The following is a 6,221-nucleotide window of genomic DNA, read 5'->3' as shown; positions in this document are numbered from 1 at the left end:
TCTGAACTAGATCGCTAGACGAAGAAGAAGGAAGGAGAAGGGAGAAGGACAGAGACACAAGTGTTTTTCAGGCGCACATACGCCACCCGCCACTCGAATGGCATCCTTTTTTCTCTCCCTGAGCATGTACTCAGCCCCCCAAAATACACACTGGCAACCGTGGCTTTGTAGACGCACAGCGACACAGCCCTCACGGTTCCTCTGCGCTAGCTCTCCGCTGCATGCAGCGGGCGAACCGGCCATGCGCACGACGTGCGCCATGCGAGCGATGTGGCCAGCTCCACCGGCCACTCCTAACAGCCTAGCTACTACAACTACGTCTAACTAACTCATCCATGCATGCAGCTAGACGCTGCCCACGCAACGCCCGTCCCGCGCTCCTCAGCTCCGGCACCCGCCACGCACGCATGCCAACGGGACGCCACTGGTTCCAGCGCCCGGCGCGGCCACACCCCGCGTCCGTCTAACTGACACACACACACCACGGTTTACTGGCTAACATTCTCCCCCCTAAACCGTGACCTACTGAAGAGTCGGCTCGTCGTTGACGTTGGCGCCATGGCCGCAGCTACAGCCTCCATGGCTCCACCACGTAGCACCGCATGTCCCGCGCTCCCAAGCTCGTGTACACGACGCACACGCACGCAGCCGCCATGGCCCGAGTCCAGCGCCCCGACGCGGTCAGTCCTCCACTGCCTTTGCCACGCCAGCGGCGCGTGCTCCGCCGCGCCGTCGATGTCGTCGTCGTTGTAGCCGCCACCGCCCTGACGTTGCTGCCACGCCTGCCACCGTGCCGCCATGCCCTTCGCGCGCACTCCCCACATCCCCGCGCTCCCGGCCCGCGCTCCCGCCGCGCACGTACGCGATCTGCGCAACCAGGTCCAGCGCCTCGACGCGGTCCACTCCCGCGGTCCCGACGCGCCCGACGCGTCCCGTGCGCACCCATAACACGCACCGGTCGCGCCCGGCTCGCCGCCGCGCTTATTGCCCTTGCACCGCTGCACCGTCAACCGCAGCGCAGCGCCTCCACGGTCGTCGCACCGAGCCGCCGTAGCCTCTGCGCCACCACGCAGGTCCTCCGCGACCTCCTCATCTCCATGATCACCGCTGCTCGTTGCACGCACGGCATCACCGTGCATGGCCGCGCATCGCAGCCGACGCGTCCATGTCCGCCGCGCTCGCCGCGGACGCCGTGGCCGCAGCCTCCATCTCCGCCGCGCTCGCCGTGCGCGCCGCGAACGCGGCCGCACGCCACGGCCGCCCCCCGAACCTATGGCTCTGTATACCAATTGTTGTTGCCGTGGCTATGCCCTTGCTCTCACTCTCTCTCTCTCTCTTGCTGCACCTTTCTCTCTCTCTGAACTAGATCGCTAGACGAAGAAGAAGGAAGGAGAAGGAAGAAGGACAGAGACACAAGTGTTTTTCAGGCGCACATACGCCACCCGCCACTCGAATGGCATCCTTTTTTCTCTCCCTGAGCACGTACTCAGCCCCCCAAAATACACACTGGCAACCGTGGCTTTGTAGACGCACAGCGACGCAGCCCTCACGTTTCCTCTGCGCTAGCTCTCCGCTGCATGCAGCGGGCGAACCGGCCATGCGCACGACATGCGCCATGCGAGCGATGTGGCCAGCTCCACCGGCCACTCCTAACAGCCTAGCTACTACAACTACGTCTAACTAACTCATCCATGCATGCAGCTAGACGCTGCCCACGCAACGCCCGTCCCGCGCTCCTCAGCTCCGGCGCCCGCCACGCACGCACGCCAACGGGACGCCACTGGTTCCAGCGCCCGGCGCAGCCACACCCCGCGTCCGTCTAACTGACACACACACACCACGGTTTACTGGCTAACAATTTTCACCTTCACAGATGATTTGAGCAGATATGGGTATATCTACTTGATAAAACATAAGTCTGAAATAGTTAGGTTCAAAGAATTTCAGAGTGAAGTGGAAAATCATCGTAACAAGAAAATAAAGTTTTTGCGATCTTATTGTGGAGATGAATATTTGAGTTACGAGTTTGGCCTTCAGTTAAAATAATGTGGAATCGTTTCACAAACTCATGCCGCCTAGAACACCACAGCGTAACAGTGTGTCCGAACGTCATAACCGCACTTTATTTGATATGGTGCGATCAATGATATCTCTTACTGATTTACCAATATCATTTTAGGGTTATGCAATAGAGATAGTTGCATTCACGTTAAAATAGAGCACCATCTAAATCCGTTGAGACGGCACTGTATGAACTATGGTTAAGCAATAAACCTAAGTTGTCGTTTCTTAAAGTTTGGAGTTGCGATGCTTATGTGAAAAAGTTTCAACCTGATAAGCTCGAACCCAAATCGGAGAAATGCGTCTTCATAGGATACCCAAAGGAGACTGTTGGGTACACCTTCTAATCACATATCCGAAGACAAAATATTCGTTGCTAAGATGGATCCTTTCTAGAGAAGGAGTTTCTCTCGAAAGAAGTGAGTAGGAGAAAAGTAGAACTTGATGAGGTAATAGTACCTTCTCCCGAATTGGAAAATAGTTCATCACTGAAATCAGTTCCAATGATGCCTACACCAATTAGTGAGGAAGCTAATGATGATGATCATGAAACTTCAAATCAAGTTACTACAGAACCTCGTAGGTCTTCCAAAGTATAGTCCGCACCAGAGTGGTATGGTAATCCTATTCTGGAAGTCATGTTACTAGACCATGATAAACCTATGAACTATGAGGAAGCGATGATGAGCCCAGATTCCGCGAAATGGTTTGAGGCCATGAAATCTGAGATGGGATCCATGTATGAGAACAAAGTGTGGACTTTGGTGGACTTGCCCGATGATCGGCAAGCCATAGATAAATGGATCTTCAAGAGGAAGACAGACATTGATAATAGTGTTACTATATACAAAGCTCGACTTGTTGCGAAAGGTTTTCGACAAGTTCAAGGGATTGACTACGATGAGACCTTCTCACCCGTAGCGATGCTTAAGTCTGTCCAAATTATGTTAGCAATTGCCGCATTTATGATTATGAAATTTGGCAAATGGATGTCAAAACTGCATTCCTGAATGGATTTTTGGAAGAAGAGTTGTATATAATGCAAACAGAAGGTTTTGTCGATCCGAAAGGTGCTAACAAAGTGTGCAAGCTCCAGCGATCCATTTATGGACTGGTGCAAGCCTCTCGGAGTTGGAATAAACGCTTTGATAGTGTGATCAAAGCATATGGTTTTATACAGACTTCTGGAGAAGCTTGTATTTACAAGAAAGTGAGTGGGAGCTCTGTAGCATTTCTGATAAGTATATGTGAGTGACATATTGTTGGTCAGAAATGATGTAGAATTTTTTTGGAAAGCATAAAGAAGTGTTTGAAAGGAGTTCTTTAAAAGAAAGACCTCGGTAAAGCTACTTACATATTAAGCATCAAGATCTATTGAGATAGATCAAGACGCTTGATAAGATTTTCAATGAGTACATACCTTGACAAGATTTTGAGGTAGTTCAAAATGGAACAGTCAAAGAAAAAGAGTTCTTGCCTGTGTTGCAAAGGTATGAAATTGAGTAAGATTCAAATCCCGACCACGGCAGAAAATACAAAGAGAATGAAAGTCATTCCCTATGCCTTAGTCATAGGTTCTATAAAAGTATGCCATGCTATGGACCAGACCTATTGTATACTATGCCCTGGTTTGGCAAGGGAGTCCAATGGTGATCTAGGAGTAGATCACTGGATATTGGTCAAAATTATCCTTAGTGGAATAAGGATATGTTTCTCGATTATGGAGGTAACAAGAGGTTTGTCGTAAAGGGTTACGTCGATGCAAGATTTGACACTGATCCAGATGACTCTAAGTCTCAATCTGGATACATATTGAAAGTGGGAGCAATTATCTAGAGAGCTCCGTACAAAGCATTGTAGACATAGAATATTTTTACAAAATACACACGGCTCTGAATGTGACAGACCCTTGACTAAACTTCTCTTACGAGCAAAACATGATCATACCTTAGTACTCTTTGGGTGTTAATCACATAGCGATGTGAACTAGATATTGACTCTAGTAAACCCTTCGGGTATTGGTCACATGACGATGTGAACTATGGGTGTTAATCACATACAGATGTGAATATTGGTGTTAAATCACATGGTGATGTGAACTAGATTATTGACTCTAGTGCAAGTGGGAGACTGAAGGAAATATGCCCTAGACGCAATAATAAAGTTATTATTTATTTCCTTATATCATGATAAATGTTTAATATTCATGCTAGAATTGTATTAACCGGAAACATAATACATGTGTGAATACATAGACAAACACAGTGTCACTAGTATGCCTCTACTTGACTAGCTCGTTGATCAAAGATGATTATGTTTCTTAGCCATAGACAAAGAGTTGTCATTTGATTAACGGGATCACATCATTAGAAGAATGATGTGATTGACTTGACCCATTCCGTTAGCTTAGCACTTGATCGCTTAGTATGTTGCTATTGCTTTCTTCATGACTTATACATGTTCCTATGACTATGAGATTATGCAACTCCCATTTACCGGAGGAACACTTTGTGTGCTACCAAACGTCACAATGTAACTGGTGATTATAAAGGTGCTCTACAGGTGTCTCCAAAGGTACTTGTTGGGTTGGCATATTTCAAGATTAGGATTTGTCACTCCGATTGTCGGAGAGGTATCTTTGGGCCCACTCGGTAATGCACATCACTATAAGCCTTACAAGCATTGCAACTAATGAGTTAGTTACGGGATGATGTATTACGGAACGAGTAAAGAGACTTGCCAGTAACGAGATTGAACTAGATATTGAGATACCGACGATCGAATCTCGGGCAAGTAACATACCGATGACAAAGGGAACAACGTATGTTGTTATGCGGTTTGACCGATAAAGATCTTCATAGAATATGTGGGAGACAATATGAGCATCCAGGTTCCGCTATTGGTTATTGACCGGAGACGTGTCTCGGTCCTGTCTACATAGTTCTCGAACCCGTAGGGTCCGCACGCTTAAAGTTCGATGACGGTTATATTATGAGTTTATGTGTTTTGATGTACCTAAGGTAGTTCGGAGTCCTGGATGAGATCGGGGACATGACGAGGAGTCTCGAAATGGTCGATACGTAAAGATCGATATATTGGACGACTATATTCGGACTTCGGAAAGGTTCCGAGGGATTCGGGTATTTTTCGGAGTACCGGAGAGTTACGGGAATTCGCCGGGGAGTATATGGGCCTTATTGGGCCATACAGGAATAGAGGAGAGAAGCCAAAAGGAAGGAGGCGCCCCCCCCTCTGGTCCGAATTGGACAAGGGGTGCAGCCCCCTTTTCCTTCTCCCTCTCCCCCTCTTTCCTTCTCTCCTACTCCGGAAAGGAAAGGGGAATCCTACTAGGACTTGGGAGTCCTAGTAGGACTCCCCACACTTCGCGCGCCCCCTCTAGGGCCGGCCTCTCCCTCCCTCCTTTATATACGGGGGCAGGGGGACACCTCTAGACACAACAATTGATCCCTTGGATCTCTTAGCCGTATGCGGTGCCCCCCTCCACCATAATCCACCTCGATAATATCGTAGCGGTGCTTAGGCGAAGCCCTGCGTCGGTAGACCATCATCATCATCAACACGCCGTCATGCTGACGGAACTCTCCCTCAAAGCTCGACTGGATCGGAGTTCGAGGGACATCATCGAGCTGAACGTGTGCTGAACTCGGAGATGTCGTACGTTCGGTACTTGATCGGTCAGATCATGAAGACATACGACTACATCAACTGTGTTGTGCTAACGCTTCCTCTTTTGGTCTACGAGGGTATGTGGACACACTCTCCCCTCTCGTTGCTATGCATCACCATGATCTTACGTGTGCGTAGGAATTTTTTGAAATTACTATGTTCCCCAACAGATACGTCTCCAACGTATCTATAATTTTTTATTGTTCCATGCTATTATATATTCTGTTTTGGATGTTTAATGGGCTTTATTATACACTTTTATATTATTTTTGGGACTAACCTACTAACCCAAGGCCTAGTGCAAATTGCTGTTTTTTTGGCCTATTTCAGTGTTTCGCAGAAAAGGAATATCAAACGGAATCCAAATAGAATGAAATCTCCGGGAGAGTGATTTTTGGAACAAACGTGATCCAGAGGACTTGGAGTGGACATAAAGAAAGAAGCAAGGAGGCCACGAGGCAGGGAGGCACGCC

This window comes from Triticum dicoccoides, chromosome 5B (assembly GCF_002162155.2).
Source record: "Triticum dicoccoides isolate Atlit2015 ecotype Zavitan chromosome 5B, WEW_v2.0, whole genome shotgun sequence".
NCBI lineage: Eukaryota > Viridiplantae > Streptophyta > Magnoliopsida > Poales > Poaceae > Triticum > Triticum dicoccoides.
This window is presented reverse-complemented; position numbering follows the sequence as displayed.